Genomic DNA, 27,070 nt, shown 5'->3' on the forward strand with positions numbered 1-27,070 from the left:
TTTGCAGCAATGTAATGAAGATTAATGCTTGTTTATCAGATACTTACTCACTGTGTGTTAGATGCTAATCTAGGAATTGTAGATATTAAAATGGCTCAAATATTATTACTTATTTAAATGAATTTACTAGCAAATGTGGAATAACACAAATAATGTACATTACTAAAAATTATATATGGCAGTACTATGAGCACAATGTTATAGGCTTAATAAAATGCTGATGGGATGTTTATTGTCTATGGAGCCATAACAGAGGACTTAATTCAGAAGAAAGAATATAAACTGGGTCATGAAGTCCGTTTACTTTTACCAAGTTTATAAAGAACAGAATTTTAGCTTTATCTCAGACTAAGCTAAAAGGAGCTTGCAGCTGACTTAATTCAGCTTCTTTATTTTAATTATAATGAAACAGCCAGAGTGGTAGTGGGACATAGGGAAATTATGAGGCTTTTGAGATAGAAACTGATTGCAACCCAGAAGTATTCATGGATTAATCATCTTTCTGTTATAAATTTTACACCTCTGAATGTAAGAAAGGATGCTGACAGCTTTTTTTTTCTTTAAACCTCACTGTTTCTTTCCTGATGACTGTTCACTTCTTTACTAACAAAACTAGCACTTTATTTTCTTTTTATGTCCACTCCTATGTGGCTGGGGGTAAATTCTGATAAGTGGAAATCCCTTTACACTTGCTAACAGTTACTTTGAGGAGAAATATGTGATGCAATTCTGCTCAATATGATGTGACAGAAAGACTTATGAGGATGGCTTTTCGGTAAAGCTTTTATTCCAGATAAAAGTGTGGCATGTCAGCCTGGGTTCCATCAGAGGAAAGGAACAGAATGTGCAAAATACACAGATGAGATTTATTGTAAAGAATTGGGTTATGTAATTGTAAGGGTTGTCTAAGGAATTAAAAAATGTATAGGGAAGGCTGTGAGGAAATACAAGCTGGAACCTCTCAGTCAGGAGCTGATTCTGCAGTTTGCAGGTAGAATTTCTTCCTTCTCCATGGTCATTCTGAAGGCCTTTCAGTAATTGGAACAATCAGGTGATTGTTCCTGATAATCTCCTTTACATAACTGATTGTAGATGCTAGTCACTTGTACAAAATACCTTCACGGAAACACCTAGATTATTGTTTGACTATAAAACTGAGTACTATAGCCCTGCTAAATTGACACATAAAACTGACCATCACATACAGGGGCTAAAAGGTTTTCTGATGAAAGTATCTGATGAAAGTATTCTTGAAAGGCCTGGAGTTTTGCCAGCCCTCTTGTAGCTGTTGGGTGAGTTAAACCGATACACCGAACGTGTCAAGAAAGAAAGATGGAAAGAAACTGGGTCCTTGATGTCATTGTTAGGCCACTGACTTAATTAATCCTTCAGCTGCCTTATAAGATGGTAAAAATGCTATTATTTTCAAGCAAAGTGAGTCAGAATTTAGTGTTGCTTGCAGCTAAGAGCATCCTATTACACTGTACCCCATGTCACCCAGTAGGAACAAGTTCAGAAATAAGTTTTAAAACACAAACATTTGTAAAATCAGTAAATTCTTGCATTATTTTTTTTCTAATGAACTTTATCCATAGTTATATCAGTAAATGAAAATGGTCTCGGCTTAATTTAAAAATTCCACCCAACTTTCTAGTCTAATTCCATTAATTGTAAAATACTATCATGCTTTGTCGTAAGTTATTTCATTAGTGAACAATGATTTCAGGTCCCTTATTAACTATAATATTCACCTTTGGGGCTATCTTAATTAGCAAAGTCCAAAGACACTCCTCTCAGCATGTGGACTGAGTTTGAAATTAAAAGTAAAATTTAAGAAGTGTGTTAAACATTAGTAAATGAGGAGAGAGTAAGAGCTTGTCTGCTGAGAATTACCCTGCAGGCCTCCCTGCAGGTGATGGTGTTCACTAAAGAAAAAGAGAAATCTGTTGACTTCAGAAGACCAGTTATCTACAACTGGAACTGCAGTAGACAGAAAGAATGATGGAAGTAGACAGAAAGAATGATGCAAGCTTGACATGTGACTCAAATATACATGTAGACCTACATACATTATATCCATATACTTACATGTAATCTAAGCTTGTATCCAGGCTCACAGATGTGTTACTGAAAAAAATTACAAAAAATTATTAAGAGGGGTTGCCTCTTGGTGTGTGGAATATATTTTATACATTATATTCTTCTTTAATCTTGTCCATTTTGTCTGTAATAGCAGTCAATATTGTAATGTGTAAATATTATTTAAATGAAAACTCATGATGAGAACTTATACTCAGCATGCTGTTGATTTCCCAAATACGTCCAAAGATTTTTTTTCATTAATAGTTCAGATACTGGAGTCAGAATTAGATAAAAATTCTGGATCTACTACCTATTAACCAAGGAACATTCAGCTAGTTACTTTGCTATACCTCAGTTTTCTCATTTATAAAATAGAATAATGATGACAACCTGCTCATATTGTTGTAGTGAGGCAATGAGATAATGCATATAAACTACATAGTAAAGGCTCAACAAATAGTAGACATTTTCTTGCTGTTGTCATTGTTCCTTGTGTTGTAAATGAAGTCCACAGAGAATAGTGTCATTTCTGTAAAAAATATACATGCTGAAAATCTAACATTGTAAGCACTGCAGAAGAATGTTAATGCAGTAGGTTTCCAGGAACACTAAACACCTCTATAACACCTAGCATTCATTCTCCACTTCATGCATAACCCTAGTTATTATCATAAACCTAATCACAAGGGCCCAGGTACATTAGTTGGGTTCTATACTGAGAAACCTTCCCTCTCCGAGCTGCAGCTTGTCAGTTCTCATAATTAGCTAAGTGAGTAGTATCTCAGGTCCTTTGTACTTCTAAAATCCTTATTTCTACAGTGTTTCCCAGTTTAATAAGAAAAAAAAAAAGTAACAACTCTGAATGGAGAATAAAATTTAAGGTGAAAGAATCGATACATCTCTAAATATTTATCATGCAGCTGCCCCATTCAGGACATCCTTTTATATATAAAAAGGGGAGCGCAAATGCCAATATTCCCCATTTTACCACAATAGTGTAAAACTATCCCCTCAACACACACACACACACGCACACGCATTATAGACCAAGTTCTTATTATTGGAATGGTATAAACTGATAAAAGAATTGTAGCTCTCTTCACAAAATGACATTCGTGCTTTGTTTTTAGTAGTTTTCTGACAAATATGGAGCAGTTTACACTGTCAGAGGAAATAGAATTGTGCTTATGTTTCACATCCTACATAGTTTATCTCACTGGTTTTATGTTGGTGCCAGGTGTGGGTGATGACAGTCTGTCATGCTGCACTGACATAACCTATTGACTACTGAGATATTCACAAAAGTATTCAATAATAACCCTGTCCTGATTTGACTTGCAGGAAATGTATATGTATACAAATTATGTACAGTAGTAACGAGACGGATATTTGAGACACTTGGGCTAAGGTGTAAGCCTAGATAAACCTAAATAACTTAATTGTGATTTGGCTTCTGTTAGTCTAGGTTTTTAAAAATTTTTTTCTATAAGTATAATGCTGACCAACTTTTAAAACTGTGAGGCTACGATAAATAACTGAAAAAGAGCCTCTAACATGCTTCTGAGACATCGTCAAAACATGTTGACTTTCTTTTCTTTCTTAATTGTTTGTATTATTTAGCAGCCTAATATGTACATGCATACACATAAACACATAGAAGTCTTGCTACATTTAAACACGTAGAGATATTGCAACATTTAAGTATGTGTTATACTTTAGGGCTTTTTGTATGGTTATTTACAATTTTCCAAACAAAGTATTCTCAGATCTTTGTCATACCGAAGTGAAAAACAGACAGTAGATAGTAGTTCAGAGGACATATGTTCCAGTGAAAATTATAAAACTTTCATTTTTTGTAACTCAAAAATGTTGAATATTGGCAATTTTATATGGTTCTATCTAATTTATTACATAGCCTATGATATCTATGTTTGGAAAAAGCTACAAGTTAGGGAAAAAACATGCTCTGCTCTGTCAAAAATGAACAACTCTCAGATAGACAGCAGATGGGAAATAAAGAAGTTCTTCTCAGGATTAGAATAATGCCTGAGCCACAATAAGACTATTTAGAGTAGATCAAGCTAAATACAGCATGCTTGGTGTTCTCAGATCAGTTCAAGACAAATATCTACTCACCATGCTCTGCTAATATATTCCCATTTTAGCGGAAAAAATGACTTGGCCATTACCAGTAACTGCTTTAACTACTTTTATTCACTATGGCCTACGTATGATTAAGTCACTTGGTATTTCTGGACAGTAAAAACTCACTATGATATTTTTTGCCATAAATAATATTTCTCCTACCAGGATAGATATTCTATAAAGGTATGCTCATTGTAGCCCATTGTTTCATACAATCAAGCTGTTTGCTATGATTTCCAGAAAATAAGAATGCTCAAGCATCAATATAGTGTTATTTGCTGAATCTGTTATGTTGCCAATGGAATCATGCCTATGGCTTTTGTTTGGTGAAAACCCTTAATTCCCTGATGCATTAAGTGCAAATTATATCAAGCTCAAATACCGTGTCTGACAGTTCTAGCTAATGAGAAAATCTGTCAGAAGAAGCAGTGTTTCCAGGCTGAAAGTGCTCTGTGCTAGAGTAGATATAACAAAGGATTTGCTTTCAGAAAATCTAATGTCAGAACTTGTTCGCAACTAACTGGGTCTTGGACAATTACCTTAACTCCTTCATTTTCTCATTCAGTATGACAGCATCCCTAATATTGTTTATAAATGATAAAGTACAGGATGGTGTAGTGGCTTATGCCTGTAATCCCACTGCTTTGGAAGGCTGAGGCAGGAGGATCACTTGAGGCCAAAACTTAAAGACCAGCTTAGGCAACACAGCAAAACCATATTTCTACAAAATAAAAAATAAAATAGAATAAATGGCAAAGTAAGGTCCATGTGCTTATTTTGTTTGACAAAATAGGTGCTTACCATGTGTCAAGCCCTGGGCGCACTTTTGGAGATATACAGAAGAAGAGAGCAGGACTCCTGCTCACATAGTCCCTTCATTTAGTGAGAAAAATGGTAAAAAATAATTTCACTTCAATTATTTGGTAGGGGCTGGTGCAAACGAAAATATTTATGGAGCCTTTCCCATGTGTTGGGTCTTTTGCTAAAGGCTTTACTAGCATATTACCGGTGCAGGGCAGGTGAGCCCCAAAACTGGGGCTTAGCTTTGAAGAGTTCTTGGCTTTGCCTAGATAACAATTCAAGGGTGAGCTAGTGGTGTCACGCAGTAACTGGTAACTTGCATTGAAGCAGCAATGTACATCAGCAACAGAGGCACTGCTCCTTGTAGAGCAGGGCTACCCCATATGAAGTGTGCCCAGAGTTGCAGGTCAGAGGCAGTTATTCCATCATATTTATTTCTACTTTTAATAATATGCAAATGAAGGGGCATATTATGGAGAAACATCTAGAAATATAGTGGTAACTTCAAGGTGGTCAGGTTGTTGCCATAGAAAGAGATGGCTACTTTTGAATGTTGCCGTGGCAATGGTAAACTGATATGGCACCGATGGGCTTTTGCCTCTTCCTTGTTTCAGCTAGTTCTCTGTCTGGTCCAGTGTCTGAGTCCCACCTCCAGAGTTGAGTCTGCCTCCTATCTCATTACCATGAAATCTTCACAAGAACCATATGTATTAAGCATCATTTTAAACTTCATTCTGAAGAGAAGAATAGTTCATTGGAGATGTTAAGGTAATTTATTTTTTATTTTTATTTTTTGAGATGGAGTCTCACTCCATGCCCAGACTGGAGTGCAGTGGTGCCATCTTGGCTCTCTACAAGCTCCGCCTCTCTAGTTCATACCATTCTCCTGCCTCAGCCTCTGGAGTAGGTGGGACTACAGGCACCCACCACCGTGCCCTGCCAGGTTAAGGTAATTTTGTACAAGAGAAGGGAATTAAATCCCTATGCATGCATCTTCATAGCCCTGGTCTTAGCCACTGCTACTATGCTAAGATACAAGAATGAACAGCCTACTGGGGAGTCAAAAGTAGCTCACCTAATATAGCCTTGGGTTTGAGGAGACTCTAGAATACATTCATGGAGAAAATAACTGAGTTTTGTTTCGGAGAATAAGTAGAAGTTACTTAAGCAATATAGAAGGGGAGGAGGAAGAATTACAAGCCCAGGCAAAACATTTGGGAAGTCTTAGAACTTTGAAATAGCATGGTTTCTTTTAGGAATCCCAATCCATACTGTTGTTGTAGTTGTTACTAGAACATCCTTTGTGAAAAAGGAGTAGTGGGCCATAAAGAAAGAAAAGAAGCAAAGTCCACACGATGGAGGACCCTATAAGCTGAGCTATGAAATTTATTTTTGCTCAAAAGATAATGAGAGTCCACTGAAGGGTTATAAACTAGGGAATAATGTGGTCAGACTTTCTTTTTAAATATAGCATCTTCTAGAAGAGAGGATGCAATGGACATTTCAATAGTTTAAGTAGCGGCAAATGAAGGTTCTGTGCTTAGGACACAAAAAGAAGAATGATAAGGACAGAAAAAATATGAGAACTATTGAAGATGTAAATTCAGTGAGACTTCATAATTGCTAGGGAGATGTTACAGTTATCCCCCATCATCAACAGATTTGCTTTCTCGGGTTTCAGTTAACCAAGTCTGATAATATTGAATGGAAAACTCCAGAAATAAACAATTTATAAGTTTAAAATAGCACCTCTTCTGAATAGCACAATGAAATCTTTGACCATCCCAGTTTGACCTGCTCTAGACATAAATTATCCCCTTGTCTAACATATCTGTATAGGCTACGCAACCGTTAGTCACTTGATAGCTGTCTTGACTATCAGATTAAAAAAAAAAAAAACATGATATATATGGGGTCCAACACTATTCATAGTTTCAGACATCTATTGGGGGTCTTGAAACATATCTCCCATAGATAAGTGGGGACTACTACATTACAAGGTCCATATTTCTAGATTAGGTGACAGACTGCATAGTGATATTAGTCATAGAGATATAACTACAGAAAATGGTCACTTTTACTGTGATCATAGTTACTGAGAGTCCAGATTCCAGAACAAGTGAACAAACTATACACCCCACTGGGCAATATTCTATATGGAAAGATCACATTTATCTGTTTATCCATATATCCAAATTTACAAATATTTATTACGTGTGCAGTTTTGGGCAGTGAGGTTTCAGTCTAATAAATTCCATGTTCTTGGTAACCACTCAATGCCAAAAGAGCCTAAATTATGATCATTATATCTCAATTTTGGTAATTAGGAGGTTATACTTTAATGTAATCAATATTTTTCATATAATATTACCTTATTTCTTATGCTAGACTTTGAATTTCTGAAGAGAAATGACTGTGTTACTAATTTGTGATAGTCTAGCTAAAATTTTAACACTTGGAATACAAAAATTTCCAAATCAGATTTTCTTTTGATTGATGGAAAATAAAAAGTAAGCTAACTGAATCATTAAATTTATTTTTTATGGAACATTGAGTTTTCTATATATATGCTTGGGTGAAAAAAAAATACACAAAAATTATCATAAATATTTCAGCTACATTTCAATCATCGGTCATCTGATTATGTTAAGAAAAACAATTTCCGCTAATATCTCTTTAACATCTATTTTATCAATCTCATCCTTTATCAGTTAAGCTCACTTCTTCTGGAACTCTCTGCATTGATATCAATAGGTGAGTGAATCCTGCTGGGTGGATTAAAATCCTGTTTTATACAGATACTACAGAAAATAGTTATCTTTCTCCATTTCTGTTAACGAACAGACAGAGTTAGGGAATTTAAATACCATATACAAAATCAGTAAGTGGTAAAACATAAACTAAAGCAATGATCATTGATTATTCATCAAGGCTTTTACATATTTCTTGTCCATTTCTTGTATTAACTCTAGAAGAAATAAGGGTAAAATGGCAATTATCATTTTAGCAATTAGAAAATTGCAGTTTAGAGGGCATCAGACGCCCCAATGATGTTTGTGATGTGCTAGTATTTTATTTTGTTTCTGGAAATTACCTTTCAGCTGAGGCTAAATGACATGGTTTTGCTATGTCCCCACTCCAATCTCATCTTAAATTGTAATCTGAAGTGCATTCCTCATATATAGAGGGAGGGAGCTGATGGGAGGTGATTGGATTATGGGGTTGGTTTCCCCCATGCTGTTCTCATGATGATAAGTTCTCATGACATATGGTTGTGTGATAAGTGTCTGCCACTTCCACCTTCTCTCTCTCTCTCTCTCTGTCTCACTCTTTCTCTCGTGCTGCCATATAAGACATGCCTGACTTTCCCTTCACTTTCCACCATGATTGTACATTTCCTGAGACCTCTCCAGCCATGCAAAACTGTGAGTTATTTAAACTTTTGTTTATAAATTACCCAGTCTCAGGTATTCTTTATAGCAGTGTGAAAATGGACTAATACACCAAATTTATTTGTGTTTGTGCTCAAACTACAATAATAGTTTACTGTTTTTTCCTAACCAAACACATTAGAATGTATCGTTAGTTTTAGTATTTGTTATTTGTATAATCCCTTACAAAAAAAAAAAAAAAAAAAACACACTCTAGGAAGTGTTGAAAGACCCTCAAACTTTCCTTTTGGTACCTTTTTTTTTTTTTCCCTTTATGCTATAACCCTGGTTTCTAGAGCCTACTTCTTAGCATTTGGGAAAGGTTTATTTGTTCATTCATCTATTTCATTTTTATTTCACAATGCCAACTACTGAGCTAAGTGGCAAAGTACTTAAGACATCTCAAGCAGCAAAATATCTGGGGAGTAAAAATATGTTCATAAAATGACACATGATAAGTGCAATAAATGAAATAAACACAAAGAGCAAAGGAAGCAGAGAGGAGGGAGCTATTGACTTTGCCTGGAAGAGATATTTCAGTTAAGACAAATGTCAATTATTTTATTTGAATGCTCATTTTAAGACTTAGATTTTGGCTGAAGGTTAGAGAAGACTTCATTTTAAGACATCAGTCAGAAAAGGCAACCCAAACACTATGAAGCATTTACTTTGTTACATACATCTATTTTCATTTAATAAGCTAATCACACAATCAGCTCAACACTGAAACAGCGATGTGAACCAACAGAAAGGAAAGCATGCACTACCTTGCTGTAAAACCGTAGTCACTTTGCAAGACTGCCTTGATGTGAAGTATTACTGCTTTTGCATCCCATTTGCTTTTAATTATGGCACCAAAGTGATCCTTTGCTCAGATATGTTCTTCAATTACACAATGCAAGGTGGTGGAAGTGACCTTGTGTCATTAGTGTGTAGCTAACTCTGTACTCTTCAAAGAGATTAGAGAAAAAAAAAATATTGTTTTCAGATGTTCTGTTTCAGACTAGATTTTTTATGCTAATTAGAGTTCTGAGCAATTTAGAAATGCTTTATATTCTGTTGGCTTGATATGACATCATCCTTATAAGTACTTTCATTTTTCTAGTAAACTAGGATTGGACTTACACATGTTATTTGTATGCAAATCATATTTTCATCAACATTCTTACAATTTCATAGTTTCCAGTATATGTGCATAGCAGCCAGTTATCAGAAAATAGGTGGCCTAAGAAACACTGGGTTTTCATTGAGTGAAGCTACCTTTATAAACAACAAGTGATTATCTTTTAGCAAAACAGCCTTATGCACTAGCAACCTGATTAAAAGTTCAATATATATGTACTTGTGTGTATATGTTTACTTACAAATTGCTTCTTTGACCACCAGAAATAATTAAGGGTAAGATAATTTTATATAACTTAAAAATTACGTATATCATGAAGAGGGAGAACAGATGTTAAGAGATGATTCTACAGGACAGATGAACAGCTGGAATCAGCATGAGCTAATGAGTCAGGTTACCTGAATTTGGATTCTTGTTCTTTCATTTACTTGATGTGAATCTACGAGTGCAGTATTTCACATGGTAAGCCTTGTTGATGTCACTTTGCAGAATGGTTAATGACTAAAAGATGAAACCATTGAGTTTTGTGGTATTTAAGTAGATAATGTATGTACATTATGTATGTACATAGCAGGCATTCAATATGTAATACTAAAGAGTCTTAAAGAAAAATTAGTAATAACTTTAAATATGTCATTGTGAAAATGAATGACTTTAAAGAGTTCAAGCCTCTGGAAAGAGGCATGGACATAATGGAGTGGGGTGGTTCAGAGTGCCTTTCTCAATTTTTTTTAAACAATAATACCTAGTGATGATTAAAAAAAAAAATCAGAAAACTGGAAACTTTTGCACATTGCTTGTCCAAATGTAAATGGTAACAAATATTATGAAAATAAGTAGACAATGTGTATTTAAAAGACTGAAGATTCAAAACCATGACCCTCTTCATTCCAGATTCCTGACAGATGACAATAATATTCATTCTAGCTAATTTATGCCAAAAAAAGGTATTAAAGAGTATTCATGTACAGAATCCTATGAAGGGCTAAGGAACCTAACTTTGATGTCACAAATCCTGGTACAATCCAGTTGAGAAACATGCCCGCAACACTGAAGAACTGTACCACTGCTGTTACTGCACATCACTCAATAACCATGATGCTGGGGGCCTATAAGGAAAAAATCAGTCACAGCTACTACAGGGAACTAAACACCACTACCACTCTGCTTGTAAAATAGCTGATCTCCCAGCCAACATCCACCGCCTCAGTTTCACACTTTCATCTTTACATTCTACAAAAATGATTTTACTTTATGGAAACTGATACAATATAGAACCCTGCAATCTCATCAATTGCGCTTCTCAGATACCATAGTTCATAAGGAAATCTAGAAGGGAGTCAGAGTTAGTGTTTAGTGAGCAAATCTGTGATATCTTCCTCATTATTTATACTTCCCTTCTGTAACCTGAAGGGAGAAAAATGGAGGAATTATATAAACATACAAGTAAAGATCTTTATCATAGCATGGTTTCAAGTAATAAAAATTTTGAGATAATATAAACAGCAACAAGGATTTGATTAAATAAATTTCATTTTATACAGGAAAATATTACTTAACCAATTAAAATGATGTTGGTGAGGATAATTTAATGGTATGCATATGTAAGTAAAATATATTGTTAAATGTGGAAAAAGACTGTAAAACAGGTATAGAAAGATGTTTTCTTGTGGACACACAAATGTATATATAAAGAGTACAAGTTAAGTCATATATCAAATTTATAAAGTTATAAAAATATTTCAGTGTTTTGGAATTTATATTTTCTGTATACACACATACATACACGTAATAAATGTGAATTTTGTTACTTTTGAAAGAAACAATATCAATAAAAGTATTAAAATGTAGTTTACATTTTAAAAATTATATGTCCTCCATTAACTTTCGATTAAAAATAAAACACTGAAAAAATTATATTTTTGAGGTAATGACTGCTGAAAACTTTCACAAATATTTCCTTGTACAATTTCAAGTTAAAATTTAATTAATTTATACAAAATGATGAATATCTCCAAGATCGTGAAAATTTTGCTTATTTAGTATAGTATCAATTTCTCTGCAAACAGTGATTAATTTTAGTAAACTGTACTTAGAGAAACAAGGTAAAAATGCAAATATTTTATTTAAAAACAATAATAGTATACATTTCAACAGGCACTAAAATTTATTTAGAAGAACTTTTGCTGTAAGACAAATCGAAGAAACTACTATATGATTAGTTATTCAAATATAAACAAGTAACAAAGTGGAGAAAACATGGGAAACTACTGTTTTCATACCTTGGACAATAGTCAGCTTAGTAGAGAAGACAAAAGAGATACAAATAATTTAAGAACTATGATCACCTGACTTTCTGCCTTAAGATATTTCCCAGGCCCTCGTGCAAGGGAATGGGAATTCAACCTGAGAACAACAATTGTGAGAACAGCAGCTTTGCTCAGATTATACAACTGAGATCACAGGACAAGGAAGCTGATGCAGATGGATTTTACAGAGCAGAGCACAAAGAGTAGGAGCTTACGTAGAGAAAGAGCATCAGAAAACTGAGTGAGGTCATCCTGAATTGTTGATTACATAATAAGTTACACATGTATACTGTGTGAATTCATGAAGCTTGACAACCACCATCTAGGAAAGGAATACTATAGTGCGATGTAAACCGAACAACTACCAGACCCCTCAAAGGGCTGGGAGATGATTGTTTGTCAACTAATATGCTTAAAACCTGGAACAGTCAGTAGACATAAAAAATACAAACACACAAAAGAAAAATAAGGCTTTAGGAGTTATGTGAGCCAATCCTCAGGGTCAAACTAGCCCTTGAGTAAAGGCTTCTCTAGATCTCCCTTAACATAGCTTAAAATAAAAAGGTTTTTAAAGAAACACACACAAAGATGAAAAAATAATGTAGAGCTACCCTCTTTGGATCCCCTTCCTTTGTATGGGAGCTCTGTTTTCACTCTATTAAATCTTGCAACTCCACTCTCTTCTGGTCTGTGTTTGTTAGGGCTGGAGCTGAGCTTTCACTTACCATCCACCACTGCTGTTTGCCGCCCTCACAGACCCGCCCGCTGACTTCCACCCCTCCCTCAGGGTGTCCGCTGTGCTGCTGATCCAGCAAGGCACCCATTGCCGCTCCGGATCGGGCTAAACGCTCGCCACTGTTCCCAATGGAGCAGAACACTAGTCACTGCGTTCCACGGTTCTCTTCCATGACCCATGGCTTCTAATAGAGCTGTAACACTCACTGCATGACCCAAGATTCCATTCCTTGGAATCCGTGAGGCCAAGAACCCCAGGTCAGAGAACAGGAGGCTTGCCACCATCTTGGAAGCGGCCCGCCACCATGTTGAGAGCTCTGGGAGCAAGGACCCCTGGTAACATTTGGGGACCACGAAAGGACCTCCAAAGCGGTGAGTAATATTGGACCACTTTCACTTGCTATTCTGTCCTATCCTTCCTTAGAATTGGAGGAAAATACCGGGCACCTATCAGCAGGTTAAAAACAATTAGCATGGCCGCCAGACTTAAGTCTCAGGTGTGAGGCTATCTGGGTAAGGACTTTCTAACAACCCCCAACCTTCCTGGGTTGGGGACGTTTGTCTGCCTAGAACCAGCTTCCACTTTCAATTTTCTTGGGGAAGCCGAGGGTCTACTAGAGGCAGAAAGCTGTCATCCCAAACTCCCGGCATTAGCCGATTAAGATCATGGCGCAGCCAGAAGCTTCTATTCAACAGTCGCCCATGCGTGCGCCCCTTCCTCTCTCTCTGACCCATACCTCCTGGGTCCTGACCAGGACTTTCTTGAAAGTGTAGCCCCAAAATTCTCCTTACCTCTGAATCTACTTCCTCTGATCCCTGCCTCCTAGGTGCTAATGTTTCGGGCTTTCATTTCCTCTAGCAAGTTCTATCTCCAAAGGGATCTAAGGAAGCTCTAGGCTGCATCCTTAGGCATGTAGGCTATAAACCCAGGGAATCTTATCTCTGGTGTCCCTCCTGATTTAGGTATATAGCTCTCGACTTGAGCAGTTATGTGGGAGCCGTTCCCCACCACCTTTGCCTGGGGCCCAGGTTTGTAATGGCTAAGAGGAGAGAGGGAGAGAGAGAGAGAGAGAGAGAGAGACAGAGACAGAGGAGAGAGAGAGAGAGAGAGGGAGTCAAAGAGAAAAAGAGAAAGATAGAAACAGTAAAACAAACAAACAAACAAAAAAACGTGTGCCCTATTCCTTTAAAAGCCAGGGTAAATTTAAAACCTATAATTGATAATTGAAGGTCTTCTCCATGACCTTATAACACTCCAATACTACCTTGTTGCCAGTGTAAACAAGGGCGTAGCCTGAAAACACTGAGACCACTGAAAACTGGTAGCTTTCCTATCAAAAATCTTTATCCCAGTAATCCGTGGATGCATTCAATCTGTAGCGGCAACAGCTTTGCTAACAGAAGAAAGTAGAAAAGTCACTTTTAGAGGAAACCTCATTGTGAGCACACCTCACCAGCTCAGAATTATTCTAAGTCAAAAAAGCAAAAAGGTAGCTTACTAACTAAAAAATCTTAAAGTATGGGGCTATTCTGTTAGAAAAAGGTAAGTTAACACCAGCCACTGACAATTCCCTTAACCTAGCAGATTTCCTAACTGGATTTAAATCTTAATTACCATACAAAGGTCCGACCAGACCTAGGAGGAACTCCCTTTAGGACAGGACGATAGACGGTTCCTCCCAGGTGATTGAGGGAAAAAAAAATGGCTATTCAGTAATTGATAGGGAGACTCCTGTGGAAGCAGAGTTAAAAAAATTGCCTAATTGGTCTCCTCAAATGTGCAAGTTGTTTGCATTCAGGCAAGCCTTAAAATACTTACAGAATCAAAAAGACTATCTCAATCCTGACTCAAAAGGTTACCTACACCCTCTCTGAAACAAATTTGCATAAGAACTGTTGTTTATGCGAATGAATCTTGATGGGGCAGCTGGGTTGTTTTGAAATACTCAGGAACCCAGCCCAGCTCTAGGACTCACCCCTGGGCACAAAGGCAATGTTGGGCATGCTGGTAAAGGACCACTAGAATCCAGCAGCCTGGACCCCTTTCTTTGTGGTCAAGAAGGCAGGAAAAGGGGTGCAGGACTGCTACATCAGTGAGCATAACTAATCTGATAAGCAGAGGTCCATGGGTGGTTACGCACCCTGGAAAGGAATAAGCAATAGGACCATAGAGGATGCTCTAGGACTAATGCTCATCAGAAAATGACTAGGGGTGCTGGCACCCTTATGTTCTTTTTTCAGAAGGGAAACATTGCCCCCAAGGCAAAAATGCCCCTAAGATGTATTCTGGAGAATTAGGACCAATTTGACCTTCAGACGCTAGAAAAAAATGACGTATATTCTTCTGCAGTACCGCCTGGCCACAGTATCCTCTTCAAGGAGGAGAAATCTGGCCTCCTGAGGGAAATATAAATTATAACATCATCATACAGCTAGACCTCTTTTGTAGAAAAGAAGGCAAATGGAATGAAGTGCCATATGTACAAACTTTCCTTTCATTAAGAGACAACTCGCAGTTATGTAAAAAGTGTGATTTGTGCCTACAGGAAGCCCTCAGAGTCTACCTCCCTACCCAGCATCCCCCCGACTCCTTCCCCAACTAATAAGGACCCCCCTTCAACCCAAACAGTCCAAAAGGAGGTAGACGAAGGGGTAAACAATGAACCAAAGAGTGCTAATATTCTCCGATTATGCCCCCTCCAAGCAGTGGGAGGAGGAGAATTCGGCCCAAAGTGCATGTACCTTTTTCTCTCTCAGACTTAAAGCAAATTAAAATAAACCTAGGTAAATTCTCAGATAACCCTGATGGCTCTACTGATATTTTACAAGGGCTAGGGCAATCCTTTGATCTGATGTGGGGAGATATAATGTTACTGCTGAATCAGACATTAACCCCAAATGAGAGAAGTGCCGCCATAACTGCGGCCAGAGAGTCTGGCCGTCCCTGGTATCTCAGTCAGGTCAATGATAGGATGACAACAGAGGGAAGAGAACAGTTCCCCACAGGCCAGCAGGCAGTTCCCAGTGTAGACCCTCACAGGGACTCAGAATCAGATTAAGGAGATTGGTGCCGCAGACATTTGCTAACTTGCGTGCTAGAAGGACTAAGGAAAACTAGCAAGAAGTCTATGAATGATTCAATGATATCCACTATAACACAGGGAAAGGAAGAAAATCCTATTGCCTTTTTGGGGAGACTAAGGGAGGTGTTGGGGAAGCATACCTCTCTGTCACCTGACTCTATTGACGACCAGATAATCTTAAAGGATAAGTTTATCATTCAATCAGCTTAAGACATTAGGAAAAAACTTCAAAAGTCCGCCTGAGGCCTGGAGCAAAACCTAGAAACTCTATTGAACTTGGCAACCTTGGTTTTTTATAATAGAGATCAAGAGGAGCAGGTGGAACAGGACAAATGAGATAAAAAGAAGGCCACCACTTTAGTCATGGCCCTCGGCAAGCGGACTTTGGAGGCTCTGGAAAAGGGACATGCTCGGCAAATTGAATGCCTAATAGGGCTTGCATCCAGTGTGGTCTGCAAGGACACTTTACAAAAGATTGTCCAAGAAGAAATAAGTCACCCCCTCATCCATGCCCCTTATGTCTAGGGAATCACTGGAAGGCCCACTACCCCAGGAGACAAAGGTCCTCTGAGTCAGAAGCCACTAACCAGATAATCCAGCAGCAGGACTGAGAGTGCCCAGGGCAAGCGCCAGCCATGCCATCACCCTCAAAGAGCCCCTGGTATGCTTGACCATTGAGGACCAGGAGCTTAACTGGACACTGGCACAGCCTTCTCAGTCTTACTCTCCTGTCCTGGACATCTGTCCTCCAGATCTGTCACTATCTGAGGGGTTCTAGGATAGCCAGTCACTAGATATTTCTCCCAGCCACTAAGCTGTGACTGGGGAACTTTACTCTTTTCACATGCTTTTCTATTTATGCCTGAAAGCCCACTCCCTTGTTAGGGAGAGACATTCTGGCAAAAGCAGGGGCCATTATACACCTGAACATAGGAGAAGGAACACCTGTTTGTTGTCCCCTGCTTGAAGAAGGAATCAATCCTGAAGTCTGGGCAACAGAAGGACAATATGGATGAGCAAAGAATGCCCACCCTGTTCAAGTTAAACTAAAGGATTCCACCTCCTTTCCCTACCAAAGGCAGTACCCCCTTAGACCCGAGGCTCAACAAAGACTCCAAAAGATTGTTAAGGTTCTAAAAGCCCAAGGCCTAGTAAAATCATTCAGTAGCCCCTGCAATACTTCAATTTTAAGAGTACAGAAGCCCAACGGACAGTGGAGGTTAGTGCAAGATATCAAGATTATCAGTGAGACTGTTGTCCCTCAATACCCAGCTGTACCTAACCCTTATACTCTGCTTTCCCAAATACCAGAGGAAGCAGAGTGGTTTACAGTCCTGGACCTTAAGGATGTCTTTTTCTGCATCCCTGTGTATCCTGACTCTCAATTCTTGTTTGCCTTTGAAGATCCTTCGAACCCAATGTCTCAACTCACCTGGACTGTTTTACCCCCAGGATTCAGGGATAGCCCCCATCTATTTGGCCAGGCGTTAGCCCAAGACTTGATCCAGTTCTCATACCTGGACACTCTTGTCCTTTGGTACATGGATGATTTACTTTTAGCCACCTGTTCAGAAACCTTGTGCCATCAAGCCACCCAAGCACTCTTAAATTTCCTCGCTACCTGCAGCTACAAGATTTCCAAACCAAAGGCTCAGCACTGCTCACAGCAGGTAAAATACTTAGGGCTAAAATTACCCAAAGGCACCAGGGCCCTCAGTGAGGAATGTATCCAGCCTATACTGGCTTATCCTCATCCCAAAACCCTAAAGCAACTAAAAGGGTTCCTTGACATAACAGGTTTCTGCCGAATATGGATTCCCAGGTACGGCGAAATAGCCAGACCATTATATACACTAATTAAGAAAACTCAGAAAGCCAATACCCATTTAGTAAGATGGACACTTGAAGCAGAAGTGGTTTTCCAGGCCCTAAAGAAGGCCCTAACCCAAGCCCAGTGTTAAGCTTGCCAACGGGGCAAGACTTTTCCTTATATGTCACAGAAAATACAGTAATAGGTCTAGGAGTCCTTACACAAGTCCGTGGGATGAGTTTGCAACCCATGGCATACCTCGGTAAAGAAATTGATGTAGTGGCAAAGGGTTGGCCTTATTATTTACGGGTAGTGGCGGCAGTAGCAGTCTTAGTATCTGAAGCAGTTAAAATAATACAGGGAAGAGATCTTACTGTGTGGACATCTCATGATGTGAATGGCATACTCACTGCTAAAGGAGACTTGTGGCTGTCAGACAACCATGAGGAAAGTAACTAAAATCATAAAGCCCCATGGCCCTCCCTTATCATATTTTTCTCTTTACTGTTCTCTTACCCCCTTTCACTCTCACTGCACCCCCTCCATGCTGCTGTACGATCAGTAGCTCCCCTTACCAAGAGTTTTATGGAGAATGTAGTTTCCCAGAAATATTGATGCCCCATCGTATAAGAGTTTATCTAAGGGAAGCCCCACCTTCACTGTCCACACCCACATGCCCTGCAACTGCTATAACTCTGCCACTCTTTGCATGCGTGCAAATACTCATTATTGGACAGGGAAAATGATTAAACCTAGTTGTCCTGGAGGACTTGGAGCCACTGTCTGTTGAACTTACTTCACCCATACTGGTATGTCTGATGGGGGTGGAGTTCAAGATCAGGCAAGAAAAAAACACATAAAGAAAGTAATCTCAACTGACATGGGTAATAGTACCCCTGTCCCCTATAAAGGACTAGATCTCTCAAAACTACATGAAACCCTTCATGCCCATACTTGCCTGGTAAGCTAATTTAATGCCACCCTTACTGGACTCCATGAGGTCTTGGCCCAAAACCCTACTAACTGTTGGATGTGCCTCCCCCTGCATTTCAGGCCATACATTTCAATCCCTGTACTAGAACAATGGAACAACTTCAGCACAGAAATAAACACCACTTCTGTTTTAGTAGGACCTCTTGTTTCCAATCTGGAAATAACCCATACCTCAAACCTCACCTGTGTAAAATTTAGCAATACTATAGACACAGCCAACTCCCAATGCATCAGGTGGGTAACTCCTCCCACATGAATAGTCTACCTACCCTCAGGAATATTTTTTGTCTGTGGTGCCTCAGCCTATTGTTGTTTGAATGGCTCTTCAGAATCTATGTGCTTCCTCTCATTCTTAGTGCCACCTATGACCATCCACACTGAACAAGATTTATACATTTATGTTGTACCTAAACCCCGCAACAAAAGAATACCCATTCTTCCTTTTGTTATTGCAGCAGGAGTGCTAGGCGGACTAGGTATTGGCACTGGCGGTATCACAACCTCTACTCAATTCTAATACAAACTGTCTCAAGAACTAAATGATGACATGGAACGGGTCGCCAACTCCCTGGTCACCTTGTAAGATCAACTTAACTCCCTAGCAGCAATAGTCCTTCAAAATCGAAGAGCTTTATATTCGCTAACTGCTGAAAGAGGGGGAACCTGTTTATTTTTAGGGGAAGAATGCTGTTATTATGTTAATCAATCTGGAATCATCACCGAGAAAGTTAAAGAAATTCAAGCTCAAATACAATGTAGAGCAGAGGAGCTTCAAAACACCAGACCCTGGGACCTCCTCAGCCAATGGATGCCCTGGATTCTCCCCTTCTTAAGACCTCTAGCAGCTATAATATTATTACTCCTCCTTGGACCCTGTATCTTTAACCTCCTTGTTAAGTTTGTCTCTTCTAGAATTGAAGCTGTAAAACTGCAAATGGTTCTTCAAATGGAGCCCCAGATGCAGTCCATGACTAAGATCTACTGTGAACCCCTAGACTGGCCTGCTAGCCCATGCTCCGATGTTAATGACATTGAAGGCACCCCTCCCAAGGAAATCTCAACTGCACAACCCCTACTATGCCCCAATTCAGCAAGAAGCAGTTAGAGTGGTATTTGGCCAACCTCCCCAACAGCACTTGGGTTTTCCTGTTGAGAGGTGGGTACTGAGAGACAGGACTAGCTGGATTTCCTAAGCCGATTAAGAATCCCTAAGCCTAGCTGGGGAAGATGACTGCATCCACCTTTAAAGATGGGGCTTGCAACTTAGCTCATACCTCACCAATCAGAGAGCTCACTAAAATGCTAATTAGGCAAAAACAGGAGGTAAAAAAATAGCCAATCATCTATCGCCTGAGAGCACAGAGGGAGGGACAATGATTGTGATATAAACACAGGCATTCTAGCCAGCAATGGGCTACCATCTTTGGGTCCCCTGTCTTTGTATAGGAGCTCTGTTTTCACTCTATTAAATCTTGCAACTCCAAGGGAAAAAAAAAAAAAAAAAAAAAGATAATATCATCCCTATACAAATTCAGAAAACAGAGGAGGAACACTTTCCAACTTATTTTATGTAACCAACATTATTTTAATACCAAAAGCATATGAAGACATTACACAAAAACAAAATTGCTAACTAATATCTCTCATGAATTTATGCACATAATTTTGTAATGAAATCCAGCAATATTGAAATAGTACAGTACATGAGGATCAACAGTGGCCTATGCTAAGAATACTAAGATTGGGTTAATTTTTGAAAATTAATCAATGTGTTTTATCATATGTAATGGGTTGAAGAGTGTCCCCCAAAAATACATGCTCATCCATAACCTCACAATATGATAGTTAATGGATGCCAAGCTTAATACCTTGGCGATGAGATGATCTGTGTAGCAAACCACCATGGCAGATGTTTACCTATGTAACAATCCTGCACATCTTGCACATGTGCCCTAAAATAAAAGTTGGAAAAAAAAAAAGAATGAACAAATATAATTGTCATTTTTATATTTTAAAAAAGGAAATGAAGATTGAATTAAAGATGTCAAGGTGAAATAATCCTGGATTTATCATAGGATGGGCCCTCAATTCAATGATTCACATTACTAGAATAAGAGAAAGGAGAGGGAGATGCAGACACACGCCAGACACACAGAAAAGTAGGTCATGTGAGAGCAGAAGCACAGACTGGAGTTATGCTTCTGTAAGTCAAGAGACCCCAGGAGCTGCCAGAAACTGGAAGAAGCAAGAAAAAGTTCTTCCCTAGAGCCTTTGGAGGAAATGTGGTCCTGCCAACACTTTGATTTCAGACCTCTGACCTCCACAACCGTGAGAGACTAATCTTCCTTGTGTTAAGCCACCAAATTGTTATAATTTGCTGCTGCAGTCCTAGAAAAATAATATACCATTAAAAACACAGACTAAAGGAGAAAATAATACTTATTTCAATAGACAGAAAATACGAACAAAGTAACCATGCATCCATAATAAAAACTATCAGCAAATTTGGAAAACAAGGAAACTTCCTCAATCTGATGACAGATGTCTGTAAAATCCTATAGCTTACATAATGCTTAATAATGGAAGGCTCAACAATTTCCCCCAAATTTATCAAAAAGTTAAGATATCTACACTCATCACTTCAGTGTTTCACTGTGTATGCAATAGGCAAAACAAAAAATTCATATTGATTTGAGCATAAGAATTAAAACTTTCTTTTAACAGATAATGTGTTCTTGATTGTTGAAAACCTTAAAAATTCTGAAAAACAAAACAAATATAACTAATAAGTAAATTTATCAAGGTTACAGAATATAAACTTAATATACATTATTGCCAACTTTTGTGATTTGTTTCTAAAACACTGCAAGCTCTGAGGTTTTAGTAGTATCATAATTACACATTTTAGTATTATAGACACCAGTAACATGGACAACTCAACATATAAAAATATTCACACATATGTATGTAAATATAATTATTAGTAGGATATCACTGTATGTTAATATATTTAGCAAATGCCAGTGAACTATAACAAAGACTCACAATTGGCAAGACTTTAGGGAAATGGAAAAATACACACTCCCGTTATTAATAGTAATAAAACACTGTTATAATCCATGTGTAGAGCAATTCCAAAATGGATAATAAGAAAAGTGAGACATTGTATGTATTTACAGCTAAGGGATCTAGAATATAAGTCTACAGAAGTTACCATCTACAACACCTTGCCCTTGTAAAAGAAAATATATATAGATAGATATATGTGCTTATGCTGTGTGCTTTACAGTAGTGGCAACTTGGAAATAATTCTAGGTTTCAATTTTTGGTAAATATTGATCCAAACAATGTATTCTACATATGGTGAGGTTGTATAACTATAAAACATTTTAACTTTATGGGTTCTGTCAGTGAATGGAGAATAAAGGAAATACTTCATTAAGAGAGTAAAATATAAGTAGCATGGGAACTTTGACTGCAAAAATGAAATGAATAGGGAAAGAATTAACATCTGTTGAGCACTCCTGGAGCACCCCCACTATTGCCTGCTGCTTAGACATAGGTCCTTGTATTAGTATTAGAGCTGTCTCTTCCCTCAGGATTGTGGAGGTTTATTTTAATTCATTATGAAATGTTTTAAGCAACAGCAATAATCTCAAGCTGTTGATAGATAAACAAGTGAAAATGTGCTGATATTAATCAAAATAATGCAAAGCAACTCAACAATAGGAATCCTTCATGTTTCAGATAAGGATAAATTACGAGATGATTTTCTGCATCTTTCCAGGGTTTCCTTGAAGAGCCTCTCATTCTCTTCTTCATCAGTTTTCAGAGATCTGGCATTTGACCCCCAGAATGCATTAAGGAAGAGAAAATCAGAAACCATTTTTTTATGGGTGATGGGACAATACATTCCAGGTTTTTCTAACTGGAGAGACTCTCTATGTGGATAAGTTGTATAGTTACTACAGAAATTGAAAATGGTCAATAAATATCACCCTCGCCACCTATGAATTGGGCAACCCTAATAAGAAAATGATGGTGATTAAATTGGAAAGGGACAGTCTGATATAGGAGCAATCATGGTTGCATGTAGCTAGGGAAGGAGCTATGGAAATACCAAAAAGTAGAGATTATGAAAATCATCTGGTGAACATACATTCCATGGACCCAATACAACCCTGAATTTCACATTTGCCAAAACATTTCCCTGTAGATTAATGAATCATTTCCTTATTATTAATACAATGTCATACATACTAGAATAAAAGACAGTGAAATGTGCATCCCAGCCATTCAAAAATGACAAATGGAAAGCTTTATGTGTATGTGGGTTGGTGAGTGTGAGGAAGGTGAGGGTGTAGCTGTTTGAAATACATTTTGGCGCTTACTATAGTTGATCTGTCCAAATTCATTTAACACTTCATGCCAGTTATGTTTCTGCCATGTAGCACATTTACTTCGACAGAAAACACTTTACCTGTAGCTTCTATCAATTCTGTTTTCCCTTTCCTGAGCACTGAGTACCTGCAAATAATATACTAGCCTTTCTGAGCGACATGCAAAGATATGAGTTGTGGCCTCAAACAGTTATTAATCTTTTCCATTTAGTCATGTAAAACATATGTTTATGTCTGATGACACAATATAGAATTTAAGAACACAGTCAGGAAATAGAATCTCTGTGTTCAAAGCCTAAGCTATGCTATTTAATCGCTTTGTGAATTTGGATAACATACTTAACACACTGTGCTTAAGTTTCCACATCTTGATATGTGAATAATTATGGTCCTCACTTTGTAGAGTTGAATTGAAGCTTAAACTAGGCCTGGCATATTGTAGTCACTGAATCAATGTCATCAATTATTACTGTTCTTTTGCTGTATCATTGATTGAATGAAGTGCTTTGGAAGCCTAGAGGGTAGATGTAAATATTCTGACAAATGAAGTAAGGGAAGGATTGGCATTTAAGTTAGACCTTGAGGATAAATATTATTTAATAGCTTGATACAGACAAGGGACATCCTACATGAAAGGAAATAGGATGGTCAAAAAGCACAGATCTTAAAAAGTACACAGGCAGTCTACAGATTACATATTAGTCATTGTTCATTCTAGGGATTTATAGAATGAGAGTAGTAAAAGAGAGGTTAGAGTCAATACATAAGTAAATAATACGTAATTAAAGTAAGTTGAGGCCAGGTTTTGAAAGTGAAACGGGGAAGGTTCCCTTGTCCCACTCGTGGGGCATATGATGAGAGTGTGGCTCGCTTCTTCAGTGCCTTGTTGCTCAAACCTATAGGGCAGCATACAGACAGGCAGGCTGTGGGGCTCCAACTCCACAGCACTTTCTCAGGATGAATGCTTACAGCTCCTGAAGCCCCACTGGGCGTGTGTTACAGGGCGCTCTTTAGGTGGCTTGTATTAACCAGCTCAATTAGACCCTCTACTTTGTGGCAAGGACAGAAGACTTCCTGTATCTGGGGTCCTTGCCTTGGTGTACCAGAAGAATCGGATCACACATGGGCTTGGAGAATGAGTGCAAAGTTTACTTGAGTGGATATAGCTCTCTGCTGATAGGGGAGCCAGAAGGGAGATGGTTTTCCCCTGGAGTTGGGCCACTCTGCGGCCCTGGCTCTCCTCCAGCTACTCCTGCCAAACTCCACCTAGTTCTGCTGATTAATGGCCTGCCAAGCAAGGTGGTGCCTGCTGATGTGCTCTTCTGCCAGCCTGCTCCCCTCAACATTCTCTCAATGTCCAGCTGCTTGTGTCTTCTTCCACTGATCTGCTCCTCTCCATGTCCAGCAGCTTGTGTGTGTGTGCCTGCTAGGGTGTTGGGTTTTTATAGGCACAGGATGGGAGCGTGGTGGGCCAGAGTTGTCTTGGGAAATGCAGCATTTGGGCGTGAAGGCAGGAGTCCTGTCCTCAGCTAGGTGTGGGGAGCCCTAGCCAGGGACTATGCCCTCCTCTACCCAGCACTTCTCCCCTTCCATAGCATTTAAAGGGACCACACTCTTCCCTTCCCAGTACTCCTGTTCAAAAGTTCATATCCAGACATTCGCAGAAAAGGCTTTGTTGTCTGGTTTGTTTAATAAGAAAATAATACTCAAATATGGCGTATGTATTTATGTATACTAGAAGGTGAGATTTAAATAGTTAAGAATACAGCAGGACCTTAAGGGTAATCTTTACTAAGGAAATAGCAAGTCTTTCTCAGAAGTTCATTCATGACTGGGTTTTTATTTAAACAATAAATCAGTAGAACATATCTTTAAGGTTAGGTTGAGAAAGCTGCTGACATTGAGATAACTATGTTATCTTGGACAAAGTCACTCCATCTCTCACCTGATCATGGTTTCCTTAGCATTTATTATTATAAAATTGATGCCTAATTCAGATTAATGCTTAGCTTAATTTAATATATTCAGTTAATAAATATGAATTATGATTTTTAATATTTATTAAACATTTGCTATGATTCCTACAGGGCAATGCATGCAGGGAAGCAAACAGTTATTTTGAGGTGATGTATGCTGCACTGAAGTTATTCACAAATTTTAGTGGAAACAGAAATAAGAAAATAAAAGTTTCCACAGTGAACTGGGATTGATATTGAAATTTTTGCAGAGGAGACATTGCTAGAAGTGAGACTTAAAAATTAAGTAAGTATTTGGATGGATGTCACAGGAAGGCATTCTGGCAAGAAGAAACAGCATATGAAAGGCAGTAAGCTGTGAGGCAGATAATAGTTTTGTAGAGCGATTTCATTTTTTAAAAATAAGTATTGTATTTTTATAATATTGTTGTTTATAGTCAATAGGTAGTGGTATATAATGAGATTGATTTTAGGATAAATGAAATAGCAAAATGTTTTAAGGTATTGGAAAAAATGGTATCACCAAGATCTGATGAAGTATCTTACATTCATAAAAGAGTTCAAGACTTGCAGAATATTTTCAAGGTAAAATGGGTTTTATAGAATTTTAAACACACATTTTTGTCTCCTTTTCTTCAGGGACCCCTGAGAAATAATTAAAGTCATAAAATACCAATTTTCTAAAACTGTAGAACTGCTCGAGTAAGAAACTAGAAAACTAAAATCTATAATTGGGTACCAAAGATCCAGATTTTAAACAAGATTGAACTTAACTAAGATGTTAATAAAGTCTAAATGAGCTTTAAGGAGCTTAAACCACTTTTCTCCATTTAATGTGGTCAACTCCAAACACTTTTTATTTTAAGAATTACTATTACAAGGATAAAAAAAAAAATGTAACAGCTAGGAAAATAACTTGAAGTAGTTTATGCACCAAAATGAAGAGAGGATGAAAGAAGCCTGAAGAAGAAGGGAATTTTTCTCAATTATGGGAACCACCCTATTAGGGTATACAGCTCATTCATAGTGCTAGGAACTTCATAAAATTATCTCTAATTGACAGAGAAAACCGCTGAGGTAGGTGTGGTAAGCAGACTAGTGAATCCCCACACATGTACACATCCTCAGCTCTGGAAACTGAATACGTTATCTTACGTAGCAAAGGGACTTTGAAGATGTGATTAGTTTAGGACATTGAATTGGAGAGAATATTTAATTATATGGGTACTCCCAATTTTAACTACTGGATCTTCATTAGAAAGAGGCCTTTCCTGGTTGTATGAGGGAAATGTGGCTTTCAAGGGAAATGTGACTGTGGAAGAGTCAACAGAGAGATGCAATGTGGCTGGTTTGAGAGACAGGAAGTCAGCCATGAGCTTTGGAATGTGGGAAGTCCCCTAGAACCTGGAAAAAAGCAAGGAAACAAATTCTCTCCTAGAGCATCCAGAAAATAATATAGCCCTTATAACACCTTGATTTTAGCCTAGTAAGATTTTTAAGACTTTAAACCTTCGAAACTGTAAAATAATATTTTTCATTTGTTTGTTTCTTTTAAGCCATTCCATTTGTGGTAATTCTTTACAGTAGCAATAGTAACTAATACAGCTGGTGTAATTAAACTCTTTTACAGATGAAGAACTAAGTCACTGAAAGATTGAGTAACCTATTCCATATACAGTTAGTAAGCTGCAGAACTAGGATCATGTCTTCTATCTTTATGAGAAAGAAAAGGAGTAAGGCACTATACCAAAATAGAGAACTCAAATTTGGCTCATATCTCTAAAAACTGCATTCAGCAACTAAAAAGTTTCAATAGTTCTGATCTAGATTCTGTAGTTCTAATTGTCAGGTATTGTAGGATGAAAATTAAGTATTACTTTTCTGTCTTATAAGGAACATTTTTCTAAGCTATTATGATACTACATAGGATAACAAGTACTTTAAAATTCATAGAATAAAGGGTACACTGCTTGTTAATTTATTGAGCTAAATGGGAACTAAGAGGCATACAGCCTGAAAACCCACCATCCATTCTTGCTTTAGAAGAGATGTTGCTGTTTCAAGGTGCTCAAAGCTGTACAGAAGAAAAAAAAAAAACGAAAAGAAAAACTAGAAACCGTCAACAAGGGGTACCTTCCCTGCAGCTTTTATTTATATGGCCTAACCAAACTGACAAATTGTA

The 27,070-nt window shown here is 37.9% G+C and overlaps 2 long non-coding RNA genes across 2 annotated transcripts in view; one reads left to right on the forward strand and one right to left on the reverse strand.

Annotated features, from left to right (window-relative positions):
* Window positions 1-810: 810 nt before the first annotated feature.
* Window positions 811-12,743, reverse strand: LOC139357326 (uncharacterized). The gene is made up of 3 exons (XR_011610307.1): window positions 12,617-12,743; window positions 2,089-2,127; window positions 811-1,028 (listed from the first exon to the last, which is right to left on the reverse strand). It is a non-coding gene; the product is annotated as an uncharacterized lncRNA (long non-coding RNA).
* Window positions 12,744-12,912: 169 nt separating this feature from the next.
* The window catches only part of LOC105499102 (uncharacterized), a 135,695-nt gene continuing 121,537 nt past the window's right edge, over window positions 12,913-27,070 (forward strand). The window contains exon 1 of the long non-coding RNA XR_011610310.1: window positions 12,913-12,998. This is a non-coding gene — a long non-coding RNA (uncharacterized lncRNA). The remainder of the gene's footprint in view (window positions 12,999-27,070) is intronic.

The sequence above is a fragment of the Macaca nemestrina genome, chromosome 12 (assembly GCF_043159975.1).
Source record: "Macaca nemestrina isolate mMacNem1 chromosome 12, mMacNem.hap1, whole genome shotgun sequence".
In the NCBI taxonomy this organism is placed as follows: domain Eukaryota; kingdom Metazoa; phylum Chordata; class Mammalia; order Primates; family Cercopithecidae; genus Macaca; species Macaca nemestrina.